Below are 27,643 nucleotides of genomic sequence, written 5' to 3' on the forward strand. Positions count from 1 at the left end.
GAAAATTGAAGAGAATACATTGAGGTAGGCTATAGTGCCAACATTGGCTTTGTCAGGTGGGAAGCTAAATACATATACAGTTATTTTCTTGTCATCGTGCAAACATGCAAGCAATAATATATCGCATCAATGAAAATTGTCATTATACTTAACTTCAATTATCTCAATTAGGTTGTAACATGTAAAAAATATTGAAATGACATTTTGACATGATCACATTTGTTATTTTGTTTATCTAATCCCACTTGATATCCCTTGTTGTTCAAAACACTTATGAAGTGCATGGGACTTTCCTACACATCAATATAAGGAAGTTAGAAATATTTTTTTATGGCCACTTCAAAAGAACCTTACAATGGCTCAAGAGAAACTTTTATCCTACATATGTGTATGGTAACATGACCCCTATTTTGGTATTTTGACATCGATGTAATGATAATTTGAGTTTCACAACAAGGTTAACAATTTTAGATAGATTATATTGTTAGCATATTATCTAATTCATGAACTTGTTGAAACAATGTTCAGAAAAACAAAGAAACCTACCCATTCTTGCATCACAACTTGAGAAAAAAATCGGCTCGAAACCACCATCAAGCTTAGGAAGAGAAACATACCAAGCAACCTGAATTGGATGCAATCCTAAAGTTTTGATAAGTCATTCTTCTATAGTCTAGAACACTAGTGGCAAGGCCACAATGCAGGGAACATCAATCTTGGACAAAGTTTGTATAGCACAAGGATGAAGCTGCCTAGCAAGTCCACCCACAAGTGTAAAACTGATCAAGGAAACCAAAGCATATACAAGATAATTCTTTATTATTGGATCATACAAGAAATGCTCCACAGGGGTGGAAAAATCTAATCCACCTAAAAATATTGGCACAACCTTTGCACCTCTAGCTTCCAATTCCATCACAACAACCACATAGTGACTATCGTCACCAATAATAATGTGGCTTCATTGCAAGGTGATACCAATGACTGGTGCATTTAGGTTTTTGAGTTTCTCATTTGCATCCTTTCTAGTGTCATACCAATTCAAATACTCTTTAACATCATCATACATGCAAGGAGCCAGAGGGTGCCATATTCCTGTGTCCAAATAGATGACTAGATCAACAAACTCCAATTGTGTTTTATTGAGAGCAGGCACATACAACCCAAAAATCATCTTAAAGAAGTTTTCAATATTCTCTAGGGATCCACCTAACCAAAACTACAAACTCATGATATAGGCTCTAGCATCTTGAGCCTTGTTGCTTGGAAATACTTGAGGACTTTGGTTAGGGTCCTAACAAGCTTGAACATGCTTTACTCAAAGTCCAATGACTTCTTATTTATTTTCAACATTTGAAAGAAAGGACTTTTGGAAAATCTAATACTCGAGACCCATGTTCTAGTCTCTTATTGCAACAACTCATGCAAATGTATCTAAGTGAGGCATATATACTTGAAGAGGTATTTTATGTTTCAAGTAGCAAGAAAAATCATTAATCATAAACTCCTCACTTGGAAGTGAAAATAGCTTCTGGAATGTTGAATTTTTTTGAGGTGGGTGTTAGGCAATCTACATAGAATTCTTTCTCATTCTCATGATGTCCAAACAAATAGAGAAATCCATTGAACTATATGTATGCCAAGGAAAAGACAAGTATCTACTTGAGATTTAATATTGAAAGATGAATACCTTTTCACCAACTTCTTTTTACATCTTTTTTATGTATTGATTAACCACATGAGGACCCTTTTTATTTGTTAGAAATATCTTAAGCTGAAACTTCAATTAGGAAGCTTGTGCCAGTCTTCCTTGAAGTGGGATCCACAAATCAGCCAGTTCCTGTGAAGTAAATTTCAGAAAATTGATCTCAATGTACCCTAGAGGTTGTTGGCTAGTTGAATTGTTTATTGATTAAACAATCAAGTACCACATTAATTGTCAACCTGGGAAAGTCTTTTTATTCCAAAGGCTACCGCGTACTATATGTACTTAATTCTAAAAGCATTAAAAAGATGTAGTATACGTGATTCTTACGCTAAGTTATCACAGTACAAATAATTTAATTAAAATTACAAATCTAAAAAGCAAAGTGATGGACGCTCTGTTGGCAGAGGATCAGGACCCTATCCTCCAAGTGAGGATGTTCAGCACCTGCCCCTGTAACCAGATTGCTAACACATACTGCACTCTAATTCACCGGTGAAATATTCTTGCACAACTTCAAGCAATTAATGAAACAGAGTACTAGCAAAACGGAAATACCAGAGGTAATGCTACAGAATCCAAACAGAGTACCAGCAGAAAGAAACTATCACACACTTACACACTTGACAGAAAAGTAAATGGGTGGATCTTGTGAGGAAGGTGGGCCCAGTCCCTCTCACAAGATTCCCCAGAACACAAAGGCTAGATTAAGTGCTCAGAAAAATCTTCTATTCATCTGCCAAAAGATTCAAGTAGATTAAATTTCAGACTTGCTGATGTCTCTCAAAATCTCACTTACAGATCACACATTCCCCCTTCTAATGTAGATGTCTCCTCTTTATAGAGGAGACATCTATTACAATAGATTATTACAGTTCATTCAGTTATCCCATTCTATCAAAAATAAGAATTACAGAACGTTGTTACAACAGTATAATAATATATTCTTTCTTAGGTTCTGGCTGTTACACAGCTGATAACCGACTTCGATTGTCTTCTTGGGATCCTCGCATTCCTTTATCGTTTCCCCATGTTGTTCTTGATTTAGGCAATGGTAGCTGTGTTCTACCCGCTTTAGACAGCTACGTGATCATGCCGCGTCAGCGTTCTTCAGATAGTTGCCGTTTGTTATTCCCAGCTATTGCAAAATAGCCTGCTTTAGATGGTTGTTGTTGCTGACTGTAGCAACTGCGTAGTTGCTGCTTCCGGTGTTGCAGCGACTGCGTAGTTGTTGTTTCTGGTGTTGCGGAAACTGTGTAGTTGCTGTTTCTGGTGTTACAGCAACTATAAATTATAATTCCTGCAGGCTTAAGACAATTACTTGGCAACTTAGTCAGCTTTTCAAGGATAAATATAAAGATACTCACGAATATGCAATGAACAATTAAACATATAGATATGTGGAAAGTTACTTCGTACCTTGGGGTGATTAAGTCATTATGTAATCAAAGCTTACAACTTATGACTGAAAAGGATAATATTATGGCAAAAATATAGGGTCAAAATTGGTCAATTCTGAGTCCTAACATCCCCCCCAACTGAAGAGATTGCATGTCCCTATGCAATGCCTACTCTGAGTCTGAGTCGGAGTACTGGGATGAACAATGTAGATTACTGAGACAATAGTTATAGGAAGTGGCATCAAACTTCTTCTTGAATCCACAGACAGTCTGTATTTTCCTCCATGTTGCTGCTTCTTCCCTGTTGGATAATCCAAACTGTCCTTTGTATTGTTCACCAGATAGCCATAAAAGTGGAAATCTAAATCTGTAACCCATCCAATTTTCAGCACAGTGTTGCATGAAATTAACATAATGAGGTACCCTTGAGAGTGCTACCTGCAAATTAGGTGGATTATAAGGATGATATTCCTGCCACTCCTTGGGGCAGTTTTCCCAAAACAGTTTGTTTGCCTTGACAGCCAAGGATGCCTTAGTCTTTACATAATGCTGACAGTCTTTCAGGACCATTGCTTGCAGTTGCTTAACATGGTCCTTCATTTCAGGATCACTTACCATTCTCAGGTGTTGTGCAATGAAGGTGGCTGCGTTCTGTGGTTCATCTCTAATCCACAGAAGACAATTCTGTTCATTATGTTGAGCTGAAGCAAAGGCGTTCTGCCATGTAAGTTGATTAGCTAAAAAGGAGATAAAGGCTCTCAGCTGTATGACGCCAACTACAGGTATCATATTCATATTTCTTTCTTCGGACATGGCTTCATTATGGAGATAGAGCTCGCATAACAAATTTTTATCATTTTTAGGTACCTCTGCAAAGGTTTGCATAAACTGCTCTGATGTAACCACCTGATGAGGTCTACCTTCTTTGACAGCCTTTATCTGTAAAAATGTGAGTCTTTCCCTCAAAAATGTTGCATAATTAAAAGAGGGTTTCCTTGTAGAAAGTAATCTTTAGAACAACTCAAACATCTGGGTCAATCTGGCTTTTAGTTCCTTGATTTCTTTGTACTGGGCTCTGCACTGCTCAAGTGCTTCCCAGTTCTTGTATGCATGACTAAACCAGATCCCTTTTTGCTGTTGGAATGCCTTGCCTTATGACTGCTCATATTCTCTCCACCACTCTCCCTTTAATGCTTGAAAACTATCTGTTTCTGTGCATACATCACTAACAGAGGGAAGCTCTGTTTGTGTAAAGGCATCCACAAGGATAATCTGCTCTGTAGGAGTAGGCTAGGATGATCCAACATCTTTTTCTTCATTTTTGGCTAGTGTCTCTTGTTCCTGTTGTACTGATTCATTTTGTTCCATGGTGATTAGGGTGGGCTGGGGTAAGTCTGTGCCTTTTTCCTCATTTCCTTCTTCTTCTTCTCGTTCCTTGGCAATTTGAATAGGGCTGGGTGAGTCCAATTTTTCTTCATTTCCTCCTGAAACTATTTCTTCTTCCTCCATAATAGTTTGGGTAGGCTGGGGTGTGTCTATACCTTTTTCCTTATTTTCTTCTATTTCTTCCTCTCGTTCCATGACACTTTGAGCGGGCCGAGATGAGTCTGTGTTTTCTTCTTCATTTCTTGATTCTTGTGTAACTACTTCTTCCATAGCAATTTGGGTAGGCCAGGTTGAATCTGTATTCTCCTATTTCTCATTCCTTGTTTCTTCCTGCATAGTTTCTGGGGAACTTGCTGGTTCTTGTGTGTCAGCAAGCTCTTCTGTTTGTTCTTGCGTAATCTCTGGAGAACTTACTGGTTCTTGTGTGTCAGTAAGCTCTTCTATTCGGACCTGTGTAGTTTCTGGAGAGCCTGTTGGTTCTTGTGTGACAACAGGTTCTCTTATTTCAGCAGAGGATTGTGGCATTTCCGTCTGTGTAACAACAGGCTCTTTTGTTTCATCTACAACATCGGAGGCTTCCTTCATTGGTTCTGCCACTACCTTATATCCTGCCTGAGTATATATTTCACCACAATTGGTACACACATATTCATTATCCTTACTTTTCTCTGCTGCAGACGCTACTCGTGCTAAAACATGCAGGCTGAATTCATTCTGATATGCTTCCTTAACCCTTATTATTTCCTCCTGATAGTCCTGAATCTGAGATTTCAGAAATTCAATTTCTTCCTGTACGGCAGGTATGGTAGGCTGGTCTTGAGGAGCAGTAGATTCCAGTGGAGGCAGAGGTTTTGTTTCATCATTTTGATCAGTATTCCCCGCAGGTGGTTCTTGTGTGTCACCTGGGGTAGTGGCTGTTTCTTGTGTTGCAGCCACTTGGTCACTATTACCTTGGGTGTCGGCAGCTGGTTCTTGTGTGTCAGCTGTCTTAAAATATGATGTCACGAAGCTATGAACACTCTGCATCTCAGCTTCCGAGGGTGAGGGAGAGGAGTTTTGAGGACTGGTGGGAGTGCAGATCCTTATAGTGATGGGCGGTGAATTGGGGGAATTATGAGATTCAGCTACTACCGATGACCGGGTTTTTCACTTTGGTAGAGAAGCAGGGAATTCAGGCGTTTTTCTCTTCAGGCTAGCTTTCTTTAGGATGGGGACAGTAGCCGGAGTAGCAGGTGCCTTAGCTAAAACCCTAGTTCTTCTTCTTTTCGATGGGGTTTTCTTTTCCTGCTGCCTTTTTCATTTAAGCAGGGTAATATGGATATTGTCATCGGAGTCATCAGTAGAAATACCAAGTATGGGAATGGAAGGATTGGTTCTTTTGGGAGATGGGGTTGTTCTCGTGGTTATTTCTACTGCTGCTTGTTCATTCTCAGCAACTTGCGTGGGTGTTTGCTGGAGTTGTTCAGGAATGTGCTCTGCTTGCTGAGGGTTTTCTAAAGGGATTTGTTCAGGTATGTCCTCCATTTGCTGAGGAATTTCTTCATCTTACTGAGGTGTGTCCTCAGCTTGGTGAAGAATTTCCTCTTCTTGATGAGGAATTTCATGTTCTGGCTATGGAATTTCTGCCTCCTGATGGGGATTAATGGGGGGTGGAGGGTTATTTAGAGCGAGGGCTCTATTAATCAGCAATTGGGCTAAGCGGTGGTGTTTTAAGGAAAGAAGTGGGCGCTTCGCGTTAACAGCATATCGTGACATGTTTTTGAGACAACCCAATAGATAATATGGTATGTTTATTAACTGACCATTTCTCAAATGATTTAACAGGACGAAGTCGTGCTGGTAAATTACCTGGTAGCAGCCTTCGCACGTCAGATATTGCTTGACAAATTCAGCGACTTTCGGCCACGGTTGAGGTAACAACCGAAGTGCTACGCCTCTGCCTTTGGGCTCTACCTGCTCGCCTGGTCGGAGAAAATCCTGCTGCGCATTAAGAATCAGGTGCTTTCTGCTGAACCACCGTGTGCCATTAGCTGGTAGCCCGGTAACTTGGGCTATAATTTCCTCCGTGACTGGAATTTGAACTCCCTGGACGACAGAGAATCCTTCTGTTAAATTGCATGCAAATTCAAGGACTTGCTGCTCGTCAAAGTCCGGAAGTCTCCTGAAGTACTCTATCCATCCCGCTTGCAAGAAAATTTGATAAATCTCCGGATAGAGTTCAAGGACTACTGTCGTGCCAGGCTCATGTGTAATGAGGGTTCCTCCCATAGCTGTTGTTTCAGTAAATTTCAGAGTTCAGAGCTGAGCTTCCAATTTCAGTTCAAAGTAAAACGTCGCAAATGGTAACATGCCGTGATAGGGTGGCTTTTACATATTACCGGGAGAGTTAAGGGTGGTGGTAGTTGGCGTAGTATGTCATTATGAGAGTTGCCTTGGTAATCTGCCCCCCTCCTACGTGTAAATGATATGATTGGAAGTACAATTATTTGATAGTCCTATCAACTTCTCCGCATTATCTATTATTTAATGTCCATACATAATCATGCGTACCTTCGTATTTTACCTTTTTTATTGTTGCGTCAAAAAGTCTTGTCTCGTCTTCTGCTAGATCATAATGATTACCGCGGATCTAAAAGCATGGGAATACCGGCGATTTGTAATGATAATGACGGGAAGTGATAGTAGGGTGCTGTAATCATCACAAGAAGTGGTATATTTTATCAAAATTTGTTCCTTGGGGCTGAAGTGGTAAGACTGGTGTTTTCGTATGTGAGGGAATTTGCTGGGAAGGGTATTCCTTGATCGGGAAGCGATGTTGTAGCACCGGGATTGGTGTTGCAGCAACGGAAAATTGTTGTTGTGGCAACAGGGAATGATGTTAGACGTTTGTAAAAACGGGAAATGTGCTGGAGCAATAGGAATGGTGTTGTAGCAACAAAGAATGGTGTTGCAGCAACGGGAATGGTGTTGCAGCAACAGAGAATGGTGTTGCAGCAACGGGAGTGGTGTTGTAGCAACGGGGAATGGTGTTGCAGCAACAGGAAATGGTGTTGCAGCAATAGGGAAATGGTGTTGCAGCAACAGGGAAATGGTGTTGCAGCAACAGGAGTTCCGAGTCCGCAAAGTAATTCCTTTGAAACTTTTGTTCTCAGCTACTTCCCAGGCTAAAATCTGCAAAATACTGAAATGTAATATCGCAATCCTTGGCAGGATTTATTAGTTTCTTAAAAAAAAGAATATCTAAACTAAAAAAAATATAAATAATAGAAACTCAAGTGCTTTGAGGGACAGCAAGTTCCCCTGGAAAAGAATATTGTTTTATTGCCATGCAAGTGGCTTTAAAATCTTCATTGGAAATCGGCCGCTGATATAACCGAAGTCGGTAGCCATTCACTAACAGTGATGTTCTGCTTCCATCAATTGTTAAAAGTCTAACTATTCCATTTGGAAAAACAACATCCACTTCATACGGCCCTAACCACCTTGTTCTTAGCTTCCCTTGGAAATTCTCGAAACGGGAATCATAAAGTAGAGCCCAGTTACCTTTCTGGAACTGCTTTTGCTTGATGGTTCTGTCATGCCATCTGCTTCTTTGTTGCTGTATCATAGTTGTTTGATGGACGGCATCCAGTCTTTTCTCATCTAATTCCTGAAGCTGCTGCAACCTGGCTGTATGTGCATCAGTTAAATCAAGGTTAACAGCTAAGGTAGTTCTTAAGGTTTTAATCTCAAACTCTACAGGGAAAATAGCATTCTTTCCAAAAACTAATTCATAGGGTGAAAAGCCTGTTGTATTCCTCCAAGTGGTTCTATAGGCCCATAGAGCCTCGGGCAACCTCTGAAACCAGTCCCTTCTATTCTCCTTTATCGTTTTTGTTAAGATGGCTTCTATGAACTTGTTGGTACTTTCCACCTGCCCATTTTCTTGGGGGTGGTACGGTGTAGTCATTTTTGTGCTTGATATGATATTTTTGGAGCGTATTTTTGAAGCCATGAGAATTAAAAGGAGGTCCTCCATCAGTGACTAATTCTCTAGGTAGTCCAAATCTAACAAAGATTTCTTCAAATAAAAATGTTAGTACTGCTTCTTCATTAGCTTTAATGAGTGCTTTGGCTTCTACCCATTTAGTCATATAATCTGTGCATACTAGTATGTGCACTCTTTGATTAGATGGAGGATTAATGGGACCTATAAAATCTAATGCCCATTTCTCAAAAGGTTCAAGAGTTACCTGGGGATTAAGTGGCATTTCATCCCTATGGTTAGGCTGGCCCATTCTTTGATAGCTGTCACAAGCCTTCACATATTTTCTAGCATCTTTAAAAAGTGATGGTCAATAATAACCCATTCTAAGTACCTTGTGTGCTGTTCTTTTGTCTGCAAAATGTCCTCCACAAGGGCCATCGTGACAAGCTTTTAGTATATCATAAATCTCGTCTTCCCCAATGCATCTCCGGATTTCTTCATCTATTCCTGTGTGGAACAGACACCCGCTTATCCAGCTGTACCTAGCACTTTGCTGGATGATCTTTCTTCTTTCCCTGTGTGATAGGTGTGATGGTAATTTTCCTGCAACTAGATAATTGGCAATGTCTGCATACCAAGGTGAGTGAGCAGATACTGCAAATAAATACTCATCAGGAAAAGAATCATCTACTGGAGCATTTTCATCAGTTTTTAAACGAGAAAGGAAATCAGCAACTACATTTTCTTTTCCTGGCCTATCTACAATTGTGATATGAAATTCTTGTAATAGTAATAACCATCTAGTGACTCGGGCATTTGTAACTGATTTATTCATTAAATACTTAATGGCCGAGTGATCAGTATGCACAAAAGTAGTGTAGCCAGTAATATAATGTCGAAATTTATTAATAGCATAAATAACTGCTAGAAATTCCTTCTTAGTAACTGTGTAATTTAGCTCAGCTGGTGTCATGTTCTTGCTAATAAAATAGATGGCATAGGGGAGACTGTTTTCTTCCTGACCCAGGACGGCTCCAATTGCTGTGTCTGAGGCATCAGAGGAGATATGAAAGGGTAATGCCCAATCAGGTCCTCTCAAAATGGGAGCTGCGGATAACTGATGTTTAAGTTTATTGAATGCATTTTCACAATCATCAGTCCACTTAAATTCAGCATTTTTCATTAACAACACAAATAGAGGAGAAGCTATCTTGGAAAAATCCTTAATGAGTCGTCTATAGTATCCGGCATGTCCTAAAAAGCTTCTTACATCAGTTTGTGTTTTGGGGATAGGAAGGTTCTGAATTACCTGTATTTTAGCTGGATCGACTTGAATTCCTAGAAATGAAACAAAGTGACCCAATACAATACCTTGATTCATCATCATATGGCACTTTTCAGTGCTTAAGGCAAGGTGTGCTTCTATACACCGCTTAAGTACTTTTTCAAGATTCTGCAGTGCATCCTCAAAAGTCACTCCATAAGGGGTAAAGTCATCCATAAATATTTCTAATGAATCATTTAACATATCAGAAAAGATCCCTATCACCGCTCTTTGGAATGTTGCTGGAGCGTTACATAGCCCAAATGGAAGTACTCTGTAAGCAAAGGTCCCCCATGGGCTAGTAAATGTGGTCTTTTCCTGGTCCTGGGGTGCAATCTTAATCTGATTATATCCACTAAACCCATCCAAGAATGAAAAGAATTTCTTACCTGCTAAATTATCCAATACCTGATCAATAAATGGTAAAGGGAAATGGTCTTTTTGGGTGGCTTTATTCAATGCTCTGTAATCCACACATACTCTCCATTTCCCATTTTTCTTGGGTACAATTACAAGTGGGGAAACCCACTCACTATCAGATATAGGGTATATAAATCCTGCATTCAAGAGTTTTTGAAGTTCCTCCTTCACAATTTCTCTAAGGTTGGGGTTCATTCTTCCCTGGGGTTGGCAGACTGGCCGAGATCCCTCCTTAATATAAATACGGTGAGTGCATAGTTCAGGAGAGATCCCTTTCATGTCTGTGTAGTCCCATGCAAATGCCTCTTTATTTTCTTGGAGTAACTTTATTAATTGTTGTTTTTCATTATCAGTCAAGTCAGTATTTATATTTAATGTTTTGCCAGGCTCAATTTCAGTTGTTGTACTTTTGGAAGGGATGCCTACTGCTGTCTGAAATAAGTTTTCATCTTTCATGTTCTGCTGGGATTCAGATTCTAAGATTGCAGTGAAGTGATTATATGTTTCAGGGCTAACCGAAGAGGGTTTAGAAATAAAGCTGCTGATTAATTCATCTTCGGTGGAGTCCTTAAAAGTCAAGGCTTGTCCAATAGTCAATATAGGTTGGGTTTCTTCATCCTCATAGTCTACCCATACAGAATTGTCATTATTAATCATGGGTGTAGCATGAGGATAGAGGGTAAGCTGTTTAGTTTCCTGCCCATTAGAGATGGTCATTGATCCTGATCTACAGCTGATGAACGCATCTGCTGTAGCCAGCCAAGGTCTCCCTAGAATCAACGGATGACCCCCCAACTTTGTTTTAGTTTGTAACACCACAAAGTCAGCCGGGTAATTCCAATATTCTATAGAAATTATAAGATCTTCAATGACCCCTTCGGGTTTAATTGTAGAGCAGTCAGCCAACTCTAAGATAGTTGGAGTTTCCCTAATGAAGTTTTTTAACTGAAGCAATTGTGCTGTTTCGAGTGTCATAATATTTATTGCAACTCCTAAATCTACTAGAACTTTAGAGATAGAGGTTTTTCCAACCTGGACTGTTACTGTAGGGTGACCAGGGTCACCATACTTCACAGGGTAATCTTTTTCGGTCATTAAAGCAGTTAATTCTCCCATCACATGAACTGTGAGGGGATCCTTAGCCTTTCTTCCCGGTTTTTTTATACAAATGTCTCTAATATTTCTAGCATAAATAGGAACATCCCTTAATGCTTGCAATAATGGGATTTTAACATACAAATTTTGTAGCCCTCCTAAAAGGTTAAAGGTAGGTTGCTCAAGTGTTTTAGTGAGAGCCAGCCGTTCAGGGAATGGCGGATCTATTGTTTGATCATTATTATTAGGTGCTGATTCTGCTGTTTCAGCATTATTGTTAGCTGGTTTTTCTTTTCTAACTTCTTCTTTGTCAGAGTCAGTGATATCATCTATAATGGGTTCAACAATTCTCCCTGAGCGAAGATGGATATCGTTACATTGCAGGGGAGAAACAGGCTGATTTTGAATGTCAATTACTTGCAGGGCTTTATTGTTATTTGGATTGGGGTTAGGTTGTACAGGCAGCTGTGGTCTCATTGCCTGGTTATTTGGAGGAGTATTGGATGGTAAGGAAAGAGACTGTTGTTGTTGAGGAAATGGTATCTGTTGGGCTGCCCAGTTTGGATTCCATTGATTAAAATACGGTTGCTGGGGAGCCCAAGGATTCCACACAGTAGGATCAAGAAAAGGAAGATTTGGTTGCTGCATAAGTGAAAAATTCATTGTATTAAAGGGTGGGTACTGCATTTGGTTCATGGGTGGGTAGTTTTTTTGAAAAGGAGAGTTATTATTCCAACGACTGAATGTTGTGTTAGAGTTCATACCTTGTCTTTGTGGCCATTGCCTCCTTTGTTTCATCAGGTACACTGCTTCAGCCTCTTCTTCAGTTGACTATAATGCTGCTTTCATTCCAGGCAGAGAGGGGCATTGCTGGGTTTCATGGTCCTTCTCGCAGATTGTGCAGATAGGTATCTTATCCAGTGGGCATTCCCTGAGTGGGTGTTTTTCTCTGCATTTGGAACAGAAAATAGCTAGAGCAGCTTCTGCTTCCGCCTGTTTCTTCTTAACCTGCAGAGCATCAATTTGTGAAGCAAAAGAGCTTAACATCTCAGTTTTAAATTCTTCTAATAAATTACCTATTTCAGCCCTCGTTGCTCCTCCGCTTGCTGACTTCTGAACTCTTGAATATACATTATCTCTGCTTTTTGATCTGCCTACTGCTCCCCTTGAATATCTCATGCAGAGATTGATAATTTCATCAAAGGGTTCTTTGGAAATGTCCCCTTTTCCCAACATGTTTAACATGTCCAGGCAGTCATCTCGTACTCCTTTCAGCAATATAGTCTTCAGAATATCTTTACTCATATTAGGATGATCAGACCGCTGCAGATTATACTGTAGTCTTTCCACAAAATCTTCCAAATTCTTGTCCTCTTTCTGAACCATTTTAAACAATTCTTCCTTCCTTTCTCTCGTCCGGCAGTAGTCTTGATACTTAGCCAGAAAGCTCTCTTTCATCTGATCCCAGGTAGTGATTGCCTGGGTTCCTAGGCTCATAAACCATCTTAACGCATTCCCTTTCAGTGTTGCTGGAAATAGTTTTAGTTTCTGATTAGCGCTCACATAATCATAACTCCTACATAGTATGTCGAATTCGAAGAGGAATTCATCCGGGTCTTCAGAGGATAACCCATGAAAGTTGGGTAATGCTGAGAGTGGAATGTTTTTCATGGGGGTTGTTCCTCTCGGGAGCTCCCCAATAGGGAATTCCAGGGTAGAGAGCGAATTTTCCCCTCTTCCTTCTGTTCTGTTATCCTCCATTGGTCTTTTTCCTGAATCACTTGCTTTATCTTCTATGTCTTATGTTTCTTCAGGTTCTTCTACCGGTTCCTCGGTGTATTCTGGTACTTCCAGCTTCCTTTCAGGTCCTATTACTTCCTCCGTCTGTCGGTCTGTTTGTGAGGAATACTGGATCTGAGGTGTCCGGGAACTTGTCCTCTGTGATGTTTCAACCTTTGAGATGATTTCATCAATATAAGTTTTTCTTCCTCCTTTGCCGCCTGTGAAATTAGGTTTCTTGCGTCCTCTCATGCATCTGTTATTCTCGAAAAGAAATCATTAATGCCTTTAGAAATCTCTAGTTGCCTTCCCCGGCAACGGCGCCAAAATGTTGGCTAGTTGAATTGTTTATTGAGTAGACAATCAAGTACCACATTAATTGTCAACCTGGGAAAGTCTTTTTATTCCAAAGGCTACCGCGTACTGTATGTACTTAATTCTAAAAGCATTAAAAAGCTGTAGTATACGTGATTCTTACGCTAAGTTATCACAGTACAAATAATTAATTAAAATTACAAATCTGAAAAGCAAAGTGATGGATGCTCTGTTGGCAGAGGATCAGGACCCTATCCTCCAAGTAAGGACGTTCAGCACCTGCCCCTGTAACCAGATTGCTAACATATACTGCACTCTAATTCACCGGTGAAATATTCTTGCACAACTTCAAGCAATTAATGAAACAGAGTACTAGCAAAACGGAAATACCAGAGGTAATGCTACAGAATCCAAACAGAGTACCAACAGAAAGAAACTATCACACACTTACACACTTGACAGAAAAGTAAATGGGTGAATCTTGTGAGGATGGTGGTCCCAGTCCCTCTCACAAGATTCCCCAGAACACAAAGGCTAGATTAAGTGCTTAGAAAAATCTTCTATTCATCTGCCAAAAGATTCAAGTACAATAAAGTTCAGACTTGCTGATGTCTCTCAAAATCTCACTTACAGATCACACATTCCCCCTTCTAATGTAGATGTCTCCTCTTTATAGAGGAGACATCTATTACAATAGATTATTACAGTTCATTCAGTTATCCCATTCTATCAAAAATAAGAATTACAGAACGTTGTTACAAAAGTATAATAATATATTCTTTCTTAGGTTCTAGCTGTTACACAGCTGATAACCGACTTCGACCATCTTCTTGGGATCCTCGCATTCCTTTATCGTTTCCCCATGCTGTTCCTGATTTAGGCAATGGTAACTATGTTCTACCTGCTTTAGACACCTGCGTGATCATGCCGCGTCAGCGTTCTTCAGATAGTTGTCGTTTGTTATTCCTAGCTGTTGCAAAATAGCCTGCTTTAGATGGTTGTTGTTGCTGACTGTAGCAACTGCGTAGTTGTTGCTTCTGGTGTTGCATCAACTGTGTAGTTGTTGTTTCTGGTGTTGCGGCAACTGCGTAGTTGTTGTTTCTGGTGTTACAGCAACTATAAATTATAATTCCTGCAGGCTCAAGACAATTACTTGGCAACTTAGTTAGCTTTTCAAGGATAAATATAAAGATACTCACGAATATGCAATGAACAATTAAACATATAGATATGCGAAAAGTTAATTTGTACCTTGGGGTGATTAAGTCATTATGTAATCAAAGCTTACAACTTGTGACTGAAAAGGATAATATTAGGGCAAAAATATAGGGTCAAAATTGGTCAATTCTGAGTCCTAACAGAGGTGTAGCCTCATAAAAAGGCCCTTCAAAGTCAAATACTTCTACATCCATCATAGAAGGAGGCTCTTCTATCACATCATATTTGAATATTTCTGCAGAATTATTTGGAGAATGAAAGTCACAATGGAAATCATGAACAAAAACATGGAGAAGCATAGAATCTCAAGCACAAAATATCTAGATAGTTTTATGACATTTTACCATGCCATTGAGGATCTAGTGTCTGTATTTTGATTGAACTTGTTCGGGGTTTCCCATTACAAGCGAATACCACATATGGATATGAATAACCAGTAGAATCTAGAATAGAGAAAATATTTCCTTAAATTAGGGAAACTGTCAATATCCATCCATCTCTCTGTGCTTTAATTCCATGATCACTAGTTGTAATCAAGCCATGAATATGTTTGAGAAACCAAAATGTTTTTTAACAATTTCCAATCTTACTTTTATCTAAATAAGAGCTCTAGGAACTGAAACAACTCAGAGCACGAATGACATATTGTCTTACCCTTTTGGAATCATGCATGCATGAAATGTGAAATCATCTTGAAAATATGCTCCACTTGGAGAACAAGTAACCCACATGTAATAACTTCTCCCAAAGAATCAGGTAAATCTAGCCCACCAAATTCCAAGCCCTGCATCACACTGGGATTGGCTAGGAAGATGTGCAAAAGGAGATATGCCAAAGAAAATAATGTAGATACCAAGGTAAAAACCCCAACGTAACTAATAATAAGCTTCCATTCTGATTGGGGATCCATCTACAAATCTAATCTTGGTTATTCTTGCTCAGAGGCCAAGGATGAAACATCCAGTGGTGTAGCATACTGAGAAAGAAACTTGGAAACTATTGGTAGTTGTCCTTCAGTCCTTGTCTTGCACCACCTTCAATCATGCTTTTCATCATTGTACTTTGAATAAAATTCATTCTCCAGGAAACAGAAAGATGAGAGGATTCCTCTTTGGTTGGTACTTCTGGCCCTAGTGTGATGTAGAAAAGAAATTCACACCTAAATGAACTTCCATATGGAACATCTGGTGTACTTATACTTGCTAATACTACAATAACCTTCTCATTTTCTATGAGATAAATTTGTTCTTTTATAGCTTTGACAACCTTCACTAGTTTAGTTGTAGCTTTGGTTTATGTGACCACTCTTTTCATGGGTTCCCCCACTGCTTTTCTCCAAGGTCCTTCAACAAGGTCATTTTCCCCCTCTAGTTGTGCTAACTCATGCTTGAAATCACTGTTGGGCCCAAAGAGAATGGCATTTAGATTTCTAGGACTAGTAGCATAGGTTTGGTCTAAAAAAATTCCTCCTCGCAGAGGGCTAGGAACTTCCTGTTTGCCTGAATCTATGCTATCAAAGCCTTCTTCAAAAAAACCATATGATTGTTCTGCCTCTGAGTTATCTTCACAATCATGGTAATTTTCTAACGATTCTAACTTGGCCCTTTCAATCTGGTTGGTATTTTCGGTAGTTTTGTTGGTAGTTTCGATAATTTGGTTGGTATTTTATGTACTTTTGTTCGTGAACATTGCAAAGGATCTTCCTATGAGGGATGGGGAATTCATTTTATCTTCTTGTACAGTTGATTCTTATTCTGACGCTCCATATCCAAAGGAGGATAATGTACTATTGGAAATTATTGTTAGTGTTTCCATTGGTTCCATTGATTCCCTTGTAGTAAGGCTTTTTGCATTAACATATCTGGTCAACCCAGACTCTTAATGAAGAAATTTATTGTAATTCTCTCTACCATATAGAGATACAATGAGAAGAATCTCCCCTGAATTGCAAACATCACTGAGTGTTAGTTTTTGAGTTTTGGTAATGAAGTATCTGACTAGGTAATCAAATGCATTCTTGAGTTTGCCCCCTTACAATCAACTCTATTCCAAACTACAACTAAAAGAGAAAAATTAGGGGGCAGAGAAGAATGGATTCAAAAAAACCCTTTCAATTTTAGGAGTCAAATCAAATCATGGGTGAATGATAGCCTTAGTCAAATTGCTGCAAGTGCAAATTATCTTAGTTTTTTCCTTAAAGGGGTATAGAATGCATGGATAGGAAAACCTAGAAATTCTGCCATCCCTAATTCAGTAGCCTATCAATTTGAAGAATGATATAAGACATGTTTTAAGTACTCAAGTTCAGTGACTAATAATGCAAATGCTTCCAATTTAGAAGCTAGTTTTTAAGCCAAACAAACATTAAAAGAGTGGATACACAGATGTCAACTAGTAAAGTGAACTAAAAAATGTTTCCTTCCTTGACCTTTGGAGAAGATAGCAACATGCATCAAGCTCAAGTTCTTAGTGAAGATTTTTTTTATCATAGTGTTCATTCATTTTTTGATATTCTTGGGGAGAGATGCATGTCTGAAATCCAAGACATTAGATAATTCTTTTATTGAAACTGAAGGTAGAATAATTAGACATCAAGGTGGAGATTTAGAGATATATTCATGGAAATATGTTGGTTTACCTCTACAATATATCTCATTAGGTGGTCAAAGGGATGAGGAATGGGTTTTTGAAGTTGGATTGGAAATGGTGTCTCAAGAATTAAACTGGATGTTAAAACACATGCCAAGGTTGGAAATTTAGGATCAGAGGTATAGCTTCCCTGAAGATCCTGAATTGTCTGAGAATTATGGGTGTGAATTTTTTTGACAAGGACATGGTTAATGCAGTAATAGAATCATTTTCATGACTACCTCAATAAGAAAAAGTGTGCAGACTCGACGATGAATATTTTGTTACAATTGGAATGGGGAATTTTGTACAAGCTTCAGTTATTCTTGAAATGTCAAATGAGTATACAAGAAAAAAATAAAGTGAGCTGTGTGACTACAAAAACGAAGTGAAATTAATTCCAAAATTGAGCATGTATCATTGAGTTTCAATCTAAAAAATTGGGGACAGATACACAACTTTGTGCAACATCAAAAGGGTGGAAGAGTAATGATACAAATACTTAACATCTTCTTCCAGAATGTGACAAGGCCCAATAGGCTCATGTTTTTCAAGGTATGCCTTGGTTTTTGTTTATCTTTAACTGCTTAAAATGTTTTTAGACCATTCTAACATCCAATTATTTTATTTTCATTCATGTTGTTTTGCAATGACAACAAAAATTATACCAATTTGTAGCCTCAGAATCCAAACAAAAAATCAGGTTGACAGATCACAAGAATAAGTCTTCTTGAAAAATAAAAACCATTTTTTAGCTTGTACATGGACTTTCATGCACCATAAAGTGACTCTGTAGTAGTACTAGCCACATCAAAGTCCTTTTCTTGTTCCCTGTGAACTAAACACTGTCAGCAAGATCTAGAAAATGCATCCAAATCCAACATTCACTATTTTATGAATCAAGAGCATATATCTCTCAATAGCAAAAAGTAATCTCCTATGTGTTTCCAATAGATCCAAAGGTTACTTCATTTAACCCCCTAAATTTAATAAAAATAAATGAAAGTATAGAATCAAAGTCAACAATTCACAGATAAGGAAATAATTTCTTAACAAGGATATCCAGGTTCGATTTGTAATTATCATGAAAGAAATTTACTTGGGAATTGTACCTTTTCAAAGAAGAGTAAATTTTATTCAAATAAGCACCTATTCGGTAATGAGATGCATGAAATATCTCAAACAATGAAATTAGTTGTTCAAAAATGTTTCATCATTTCTAGTATATATTCTATTGGAATCACTAATTGCCTTACAGCTGGGAATGATATTTGTAATGGAGTAAAATAGATGACCAATCACAACAAGTGCCAATAGATTGCCATAAGAATTTAGTAGGAAGAAATAGACATTCCCCTGATAGCCCCTCTCCTGCTCAATAAAAAGTTTTGTATGCTCCATTAGATAGCCCCTAGCTATAGATGTTACAATTACAAGCACATTTGTCATCATCAAGAAGAATATTGATGAAATTTGTCCATGGGGATCAATATTTCAGCATAGAATGTTAAGGGAACCACTAGTGATGATAGATAGACCAATGTTAGAAGTTATAACCCTCATGTACAATATGTTGCCTACATACAGATGTGCTCTTCCTTCAAGAGGTAAAATGTCTTGGCTTCAAGTTGCCCTTGTGTTATAAGATTGGAATGTTGAATATGTTGCTGCTACTTATGAGGAAGGTCATGTATGTGTGTGTGTGGGAAGATGGGAGCTAATTTTTGCACAATTGGCTCTAGACTAGTTCCTTATATTCTAGATAATTAGGAGCAAGATCCCATGTCTTGGTATTGCAATAATCATACTAGTTGGCACGGTTAATGTTTTGCTAAGAGCATGCCCAAAATGATCCCATTGGTATAAAACACCTCTAGCAATGGATGGCCCGATCTCTACCTAATGGTGAGAGGATCTTTGGAGGAGACCTTCAACATGCTTGAGTGGGAAGAGGATCGTATGGGAAAGGGTGAAATGTCTCTCCACTCAGATGAACAAAAAAATTGGAATGATTGCAAATGGATGCTCAGTGTGTCTCGCTGAGTGTGGGGAAAATAAGAATGATACTTTTGCAAGGTGGAAAACTAGGTCAAAAATAAAAATGCCTCTCTACTTGGACAAACAACAAACTTGGAATGATTGAAAATGTATGCTTGGTGTGTTTGACATAGTGTGTAGAAATAAGAACCATGCTGCAGTAAGGTGGTACACTCGGTCAAATAGAAAATGTGGCAATCATAGGATCGAGGCTAGGCTTGATCTGTCTGTGGCATTAAAATGTAACCCTAACTTGAGAACATGCAATCTAACACTACTCATAATGCAATGACACAAATTAATAAAACCATAAATAGTAAGTGATGACAAGGAGCATTTTTCACCTGCAACAAGGAACACCTCCAACCATCAATATGTCTAGTGACATAACTATTGTCTTATCAGCCAACATTCTGAATGCAACTGCCACAAAGAGGAAATGTTAAATAAAACAAGAATTTAGAATATAAGAATCATGTAAAAAACCTAGACTAGAGTGCAAAATCAATGTTCTTTTGTTTGTTGTTATCCTAGTTGTAGATGACATTTTCATATTGAATTTGCAACCGGTTATGGAAAGATAAATGAGAGTGACACTAGTATGATAATTATAACAACTTGCTAGTTATGATAATTATAACAACTTGCTTGGTGAAAATAATATGAAAGATGCAAATGACTGGATATATTTTAAGCAAGAGTAGGTTCCAGATAAAATTTCTCTTCATGACTAGCAGATGCAACATAAACCACCGCATTCTTGGCTTCTGAACTAAGTGATCCCACATCATCACATTTTCGATTGGGAACTACCAAAACCTTCACAAGAGTCACATGGAATGATCATATTGCATATGAAACCTTATTCATAATATCAAATTGTAGGAGATTAGGTGGCTTCCTTGTGATTTTATGGGCTTGATATGTTTCATCTACACTTAGAGAACCTCCAATGTCAACCTCTGATCCATCTACATGTCACCCAAGTTAACCAAGACACATTCTTGAAATCCCTTCGATACCATGGTCCCTTCTTCTATGTCGATGAAGTCTTGTTTGTATAACAGAAAGATATTCATGTTCAATGGACCAATGAGAAGCAATTCCATTCCCCATAGACATTGGGTCAACATACCAAACAACTAAAACTATGTTATTGTCACTAACAGCTTCTATACCTACTACATTTGGTGCCAAATTTCTAGTTGCAGGTCCTTGTTCAACCTCTTTCTTCACATCTACTTTTGAATCACTAACAACAGATATCTGGCAAACCATTTCTTTGTACACCTTCCCTACATCCTTTAGTATATCTACATCCCCAACACCAATTTTAGGCATAATTATTGTTGTGCTTTTTAGAAAATGTGTTGAAAAGGATAAAATACCATCTAGCCTTGAAAGGCATCTCAAAATTCTCATGCATTGTGCTACGTCAATATCTACTAGCTTTGTTCCAGCCAAAAAATACATGAATTCAATTGTAGGTTTCATGTGTCCTCTCAGAGTAGTAAAAACAACCCTTGTGAGAGGAGATGAGTGTTGCAGTGAAAATCCTTAATTGTAACAAAAAATTTCTGGCCACCTACAAATGACAATGGTAAGAAGGATAAATCAATCAGCCGCAACACAAACTTTATACCTTTTTTCTCAAAACAACACCCTACATTCTATATTATGCATAATAATCTCTAAGAGATGTGTAGCATTGCTTATCAAATATGGGAGAGAGGATTCCATGTTTGAAGACAAATTTTCAGCAGAAGCATCAATCCGCAACTTATATGTTTCTCTTGATGGTTCATCTCCATCCACTGAACTAATTGTTTTCTATTCTAAATCAGTATCAATGGGAACATGCATAGAAGAGCTGGAAAATTCTTGCAATAGGGAAGACACTTCATTGTAAGATCCAAGTTTTGCAATAGCATTTAAGATTTCAATGAATACATCCAACCCAGCCCCCCTAAAAGTGGCATGAGTTCTATACACTGATGATTCACAGTTTATGTTTATGAAATAAATAAGAAAAGATTATGATTTATCTTTGAAGTTTAACGAAACAATTGGGAAATGTGGCCAGTTAGTTACCCTCCATTTTTATAGAAATATGACTCATATCATAATGAGGGTGGGACCTTCGAAAATCTTTCTCATGTTATGCAACCTTTTCCATGACAAAGTCAAATATGATAGAATTCATTTGGCGAATAGCTTTCAGGGAATCAAGATAGTGAAAGTATGTAGGATAGAGGACCTCAATGAAGGTTGTGAGAGGTATGTGTAGTAACAAACATGTTTTATTAGAAAAGAATGTTATATTAGACAAACAAAATGGACGACATCATATTTTTCGTATTTATAAGGAAGGCCAAAGTTAGGTGAGAGGTATTTTCAAACTTACTTACCTGGGTATCAAATTGAATCTTGATGGAAAATACTCATAACCTTCATAATTTCTTGAAAACTTCACCATTTCCAAGAAAAACTACCGAGAAAAATGTGTCTCGTCAAAATTAAAATTCTCTTCACCATAAAATTGATGACTTAATGATATAAACACCATGATATGCATAAAAAATGTGATCACACACATGTTATTTTTGTCTTTGCCAATGAATATAAGTTTCGTCGCCTATCATTATTGTCAAGGCTTCCAACATAGAATATAATAGGCACCATGAACAACCCATTTCTATTAAGTAGGGAAGTTCTTGAAGGGAAAATTGTTAAATCACTAAAGATTTTGTTTATCTGAGATTCTACAATAGGGGAGTACCTTTCCATCAAAATCACTCAGGATTTTCACCTAGTGCCAATTTCTTATTCAAGGCTCCAAAGGAAATGAACCTTGACAGATGGTCTGGGATGCTACTGTCTTCCTAGTAAATGAAAAAATCCAATAGAAAATGTACTCTCTCCACTTTTGACCCAAGTGAAGCTCGATGCACTCTTGCTTTATCCCCTCAATGATTATCATCTGAAGTCGGAAATATAGTAGAAAAAGGAAACTCAAGTTCTGACATGTCAAGCTCAAGTGCCTTGAAAATGCATACCAGAAACATTAAAATTACATATATTTCTAATGGCTTGAAATGGATGAACAATTTTGGGTGAAAAGATTTGTTGCAACATGATAGAATCATAATCTGCACAATTGAGGAAAATATATATTTGCTTGATCATACCTTTGAGCATTAGCCCATAATATTTCTGACATTTCCCTTGTCACTTTCACCCAAGTAATGGATTAAAATATTCTCTTCTTGATGTTGTGGCAGGTGTTGATCCAACTCTAGTTGCATATCCTACACTCTTTACCCCCATACTAAAGGTTTTGGTGGTTCCATTCCCTTGGAAATTGAGGGTAGGAGGTGTTGAAGCATTAGTTGTTTCTTTCCCACGTAGAAACATTGATTTTGTAGGTTTACCTCCAAAAACCCCAATGAAAGGTGGAGGAGGGGGGGCTCCTCGACTACCTAGAGGTGGTGAAGCTCCCTCACCACTTGAAGGCGGTGGAGGTGAATCCCCCTTACCTCGAGGAGGAGGAGGAGGTGGTGGAGTCCCCTTACCCCTAGGAGGATGAGGAGGTGGAGGTGGAGCTCCCTTACCCCTAGGAGGATGAGGAGGTGGAGGTGGGGCCATCATACCCCCCCAGAGGAGGAGGTAGAGGTGGAGGTGGGGACCCTTTATCCCTAGGAGTAGTAGGTGGAGACGTAGGTGTAGGTGGAACCCTCGTACCCCTAGGAGGAGGAGGAGCATGAGCGGGTGGGTTTCCATGAACCCCAACTGGTGGTAGAGGAGGAGGAGGAGGTAAGAGTGGTGATCCCTTACTTGGAGGAGGAGGAGGAGGAGGGGTAGGGGGAGCTCCCATACCATTGAGAGGAAGAAAAGGGGGAGGGGGGGGGGGGGGGGGGGGGGAAGAGGGCGAGGTTCTTGAGGCACACCTTGTCCATATGGAGGTAATTTTGGTGTTGGGGGTAGTGGATCTTGAGGATGACTAGGTTGTGGGGATGATATAGCATAGAATGTTGAAGGATGTTCAAACAAAAAAAACATTAGTAGATTATGGGATTAAAGGATAAACTATAAGCATTATTGTTGCACTCTAATGTCTATATTATATTCTACAGTTTCTTCTGATGTGACAACTATTCCAAGAGCCTTAGGTGCACTATGGAATCTTGATTATTTTATAGTTGGATGAGTAGTTAGAAATGAAGGTTTGAACATCAAAGGTGAAGGGGAATGTAGTCTTGGGGCTAGAATTCTCTTTGCATAATTTTTTTATTCTCCATTAGTTGAAAATGTGAACAACTGACCTTTAGAAGGAAAATGAGACTAGCTATTTGTAGTATCTGGTCTGACTATATTTGAGTTCTCTTGCAGATCATTTGATTTTATAATCCTTTGAATGAGATGGATTGCAACCTCATCCCCCTAATTGACATTGTTGAATATCTCTTGAACCTTTGAAAATTCTTCAAATGGAAATCCTTCTTTTTCCTCTCTACCAAGTGTTGTAAAATTGAGTAGAGGAGAACATGGCGCATCCATGTCAGAGAAAATCATTTGTTCAATTCGACAGATAGAATACTTCAACAACAAACTGAAGTTTTATTCAAAAATTTTCTAAAAAATTATAACAAATTCAAACAATGTCTACTTTTGTAGTGTGCTTCTATGCCATTATAAAATCCGAAGAAGATAAAATATATAAAAGATATCTATTGCAACTATTGACAACTAAAAAACTCAAAAGTAGGGAAGCTAACATATATCCTAGATTAAAATGTAAAACTGGTAATACTAGCAATTCAAGCACTATCCACTTGAATTTCTTGATATAATAACGAGTTTGAAAACAAAATATGGCATTCAATTAAGCCCCATGGAAGAGAGGGTATTCAAAGAGACTTCTGCTATGAAATTCTTTGGAAAATGGTCTTTGGCATTCCAAAGAATATCAATGTCATTTCGATTTAACATCAAAATATTGGATCATACAAATGATGTATTGAACATTATCCTAAACATCATCTCTTCTCGAGCCAGATATAAATCAACATCTATGCACTCAAGCACTATATCACCTTGAATTTTACACACGATGTCAATTTTAGCAACATCACAATATGCTTACAATGGGAAGATATAAAAATCAATTGAAATGTTTGGATCATCTTTTACCGATAACATTAACTATAAGTGTTGAAATGTTTGAGATATTCCTTGATATGAAAATTCTACTGCTATAAAATCCAGTTGGTCAATACAATTGGAAAAAAATAATAAATTTTCTAAAAAATTTAACTTGTCTATAATGCCTAACATTCTTTCTTTTCTTTGGCATAGAAAACATCATCTTGGGTGTCACATTCTTGCTTTTCTTTGGCATAGAAAAATGTTGGCTTAGGGGGGCCTGACCTAGGATTAAAGTTAGTTGTGCCAACCAACAAATCCTTACACTACTGGCCCTTTCGGCAACAACCCACATAGCGCAGGCTGCAGTCTCACCTAAAGCAATAAGGGGGGGTGCAAGAACCATGTTTCTGCATCCAGAGACTAGTGTGATGTCTTTTAGCGCCTTAGATATGCCTTCATGCAGATCTATATAATCCTAGGGCACACAAATGAAACTCTATCAAAATGGCCTTTAGACCTTCCCGAAGGTCTACGATTAGTATTTTCGAATGATTAACAATCAATCTATCTACTTACGCACATCAAAAAGTAGTCTTAAATTAAGGTTTGCACAAATTTACTTAAGTTATTAGTAAATATTAGAGAATTCATCAGATTCTTCAGGAAATATATAAACATGCTTTGCGTACATCATTAAAAATTATTCAACACAATTGCGCAACATTCATTCAATATTCCCTAAAACGCATTATTCATAGAAAACATATAGCATTAGCAGAAACAAAGATAAATCAAATATACACAATAATTCTTCTGTAATTGCCTTTATTTATCTTTACTTCAAGATTACAAAATCAAAACTACCCTGCGTACTCAGTTGCAGGGGTCTATGCACTCAGCTGCCGACTCTACCTAGGCCTCTACGTACTCAACAATAGAGCCTTTCTTCTCCTATCTGACCCACTTCTCTTCGCTATCACTTCTCTTCTATCTACATAATTCTTATAAAAAACATGCCTTAGACTCTCTAAGACACACCTATTTATAGCCTTTTTCATACAATGCCATGGTCCGTGGACCATGGGTGGATCTCAAAACTGACTCAAACTTTACATAAAACAAGGGTGCAAACCCTTTTGACTCCTAATCATCTATGCACTCCGCATCCAAAAATCATAGAGAATTTACATTAATTACAAAATGTACCAAAGCTTGGGTTATCTTAACCCCAAAACTGACCGAGGTAATCCCATCCCAACAAGACCCCAACACAAAGACCATGACAGACCCTCAAGTCACTCCGCTGGCACTGCGATCTTACTGCAAAGATCCCCCAGCTCCACCTGGATCACTGCAACTTCAGAAATGCTTTAAGTGGCTGCCTACTTGACTTCCTCACCTAATTTTTTGTTGTTGGTCCTTCTACGGCTGGCCTCATTATCTGTTGTGTTTGTTGCAACCCTTTAAGCTTATCCTGGATGGTTTTCATGACTTGATAAGCCTCTTCCAACCATGGTTGCACCCTGGCCTTCATCATGACCTCCTTTTTCAACACTTCGTCCACCTATGCTAGGAGTTGCTTTCCTTCTTGCAGTTTAGCAAGGCGTTGCAATGGTGTAATGGAGCACGTGGTTGCCCTAACTTCATCGTATTGTCACTGCAACTCCCATACTTCTGTATTCAGTGTCTGCAGGTTTGGATCCTCCTACAAATTGGTCACTAAATCCGTTTCTTTCTCAAAAAATTCCATATAGTCAATGACTATGGCATCTAGGGTGGCCACTCCTTCCTTTATCACGGCTCCGCACTACTCCTGGATGTCTCGTGGAGTCGTGGACTACAACTTTAACTGCAGCTTGATGATCTTCATATTGAGCTCAAACTAAACTCAACCAACCTCAGCTTTAGCTTTGCACACACCAGCGACTAATTTTTTGATCTTTGCTTCTAGCTGTGCATCTCTGGGATGTGAAGTTTAGGAACTGACTTGTAGGCCTTCACTACCACTGACTCCAGTTGTGAAATATGCGCTTGTAGTGTTTCCTTTTCTTTCAGAACCTACATCATTTTAGCAAACAATTGTTGATTATTGACTTTGATTTGACTAACAACACTAAGTGCTTGTTGTTCCTTGATCTAATGCTCTTCCACGACTCACTATGGTAATGCACAGAGTGACTCAAGTGATATCCCAGCAAGGTTCAGGCCCATTTTTGTGACCTTATCAAGGAGGGCATGCTGCTCATCAATTTCAACATTGATTAAACCTTCAGGTAAGGGGAAGCCTCTCACATCCTGTAGCCAGGTCATCTCCATGATTGTACTCTTACTCCATGCCAAAATGCCTTGTGCGCCACTTACTTTCCTGACATCTTCTTGGATCTTGGTTGCTTGGAGCTATAAGTCTAAAAAATCCTTCTTAACACCTCCCAACTTCTGCATGTACCGTTGCTCAAACTGTTGCAGCACTTCTATTGTGGTGTCCCTGAATTTATCACCGATCTCATCAAGAGATCACTTTCTATTAACACCATGGGATCAACCTATGTTTTCTGCACTTTCTTCTTTTTCCATGATGCACCTTGCTGCTCTAGGTCACACATTTTCAAAATGAAGGAGGTGCACTACCCTTCATCGCCTCCGCTGCCTTGTCTTGTAACCTCTTATGTCTCTGTTTCTGGTGAAGGTGACTTGTCACCGTTCAGGACTCACACTGATCTTTTTCTGCCTGCTCCTTATCAGCGCATTCCTTCTTAACACGAGCCTTCTCTGTGGCTTCCTTCTTTTTCTGCGTGGCTAGGTTACATGCAGCTGGCTTAGCTACCTCCTTCCTTTTCTTCACGGTAGAACTATCTACACCCATGCTTGGTCCCGCAGCTAAGTCTAACACGCCACTCTATAGGCCATCGCGTTACCACCTCTTGCACATCTATTTCTATTACCAAATATGGCAAGTCATGCCATTTCTGCTCTGGATCCATCCGTGCCTAGATATATACCCTATGGAAGTCAGCCTTGAATGTCGCGTAGTCTGACAACTGCGTGAACAAGGTTGGGGACAACCTCAGATGTTGGTTAATGGCCATGTCGAGACTTCATTTCATAAGGACCCAAAATATCTTCATTTTCGTAATTTGTGCGGGATCCTTTGTACCCCATAAGGAAGCGAATTAAGCTGCCTCTGGCAATCCTTCCTTAAGAGGAGGAAATTGGTTGTCTCTCTT

General features: G+C 38.7%; 1 pseudogene; it reads right to left on the reverse strand.

Annotated features, from left to right (window-relative positions):
• Positions 1 to 1,420: 1,420 nt before the first annotated feature.
• Positions 1,421 to 27,282, reverse strand: LOC149160067 (C2 and GRAM domain-containing protein At1g03370-like; annotated as a pseudogene).
• Between the last annotated feature and the right edge of the window lie 361 nt (positions 27,283 to 27,643).

This window comes from Pinus tabuliformis, chromosome 5_2 (assembly GCF_031772625.1).
Source record: "Pinus tabuliformis cultivar Carrire ecotype Pingquan chromosome 5_2, CPIR1, whole genome shotgun sequence".
In the NCBI taxonomy this organism is placed as follows: Eukaryota; Viridiplantae; Streptophyta; class Pinopsida; order Pinales; family Pinaceae; genus Pinus; species Pinus tabuliformis.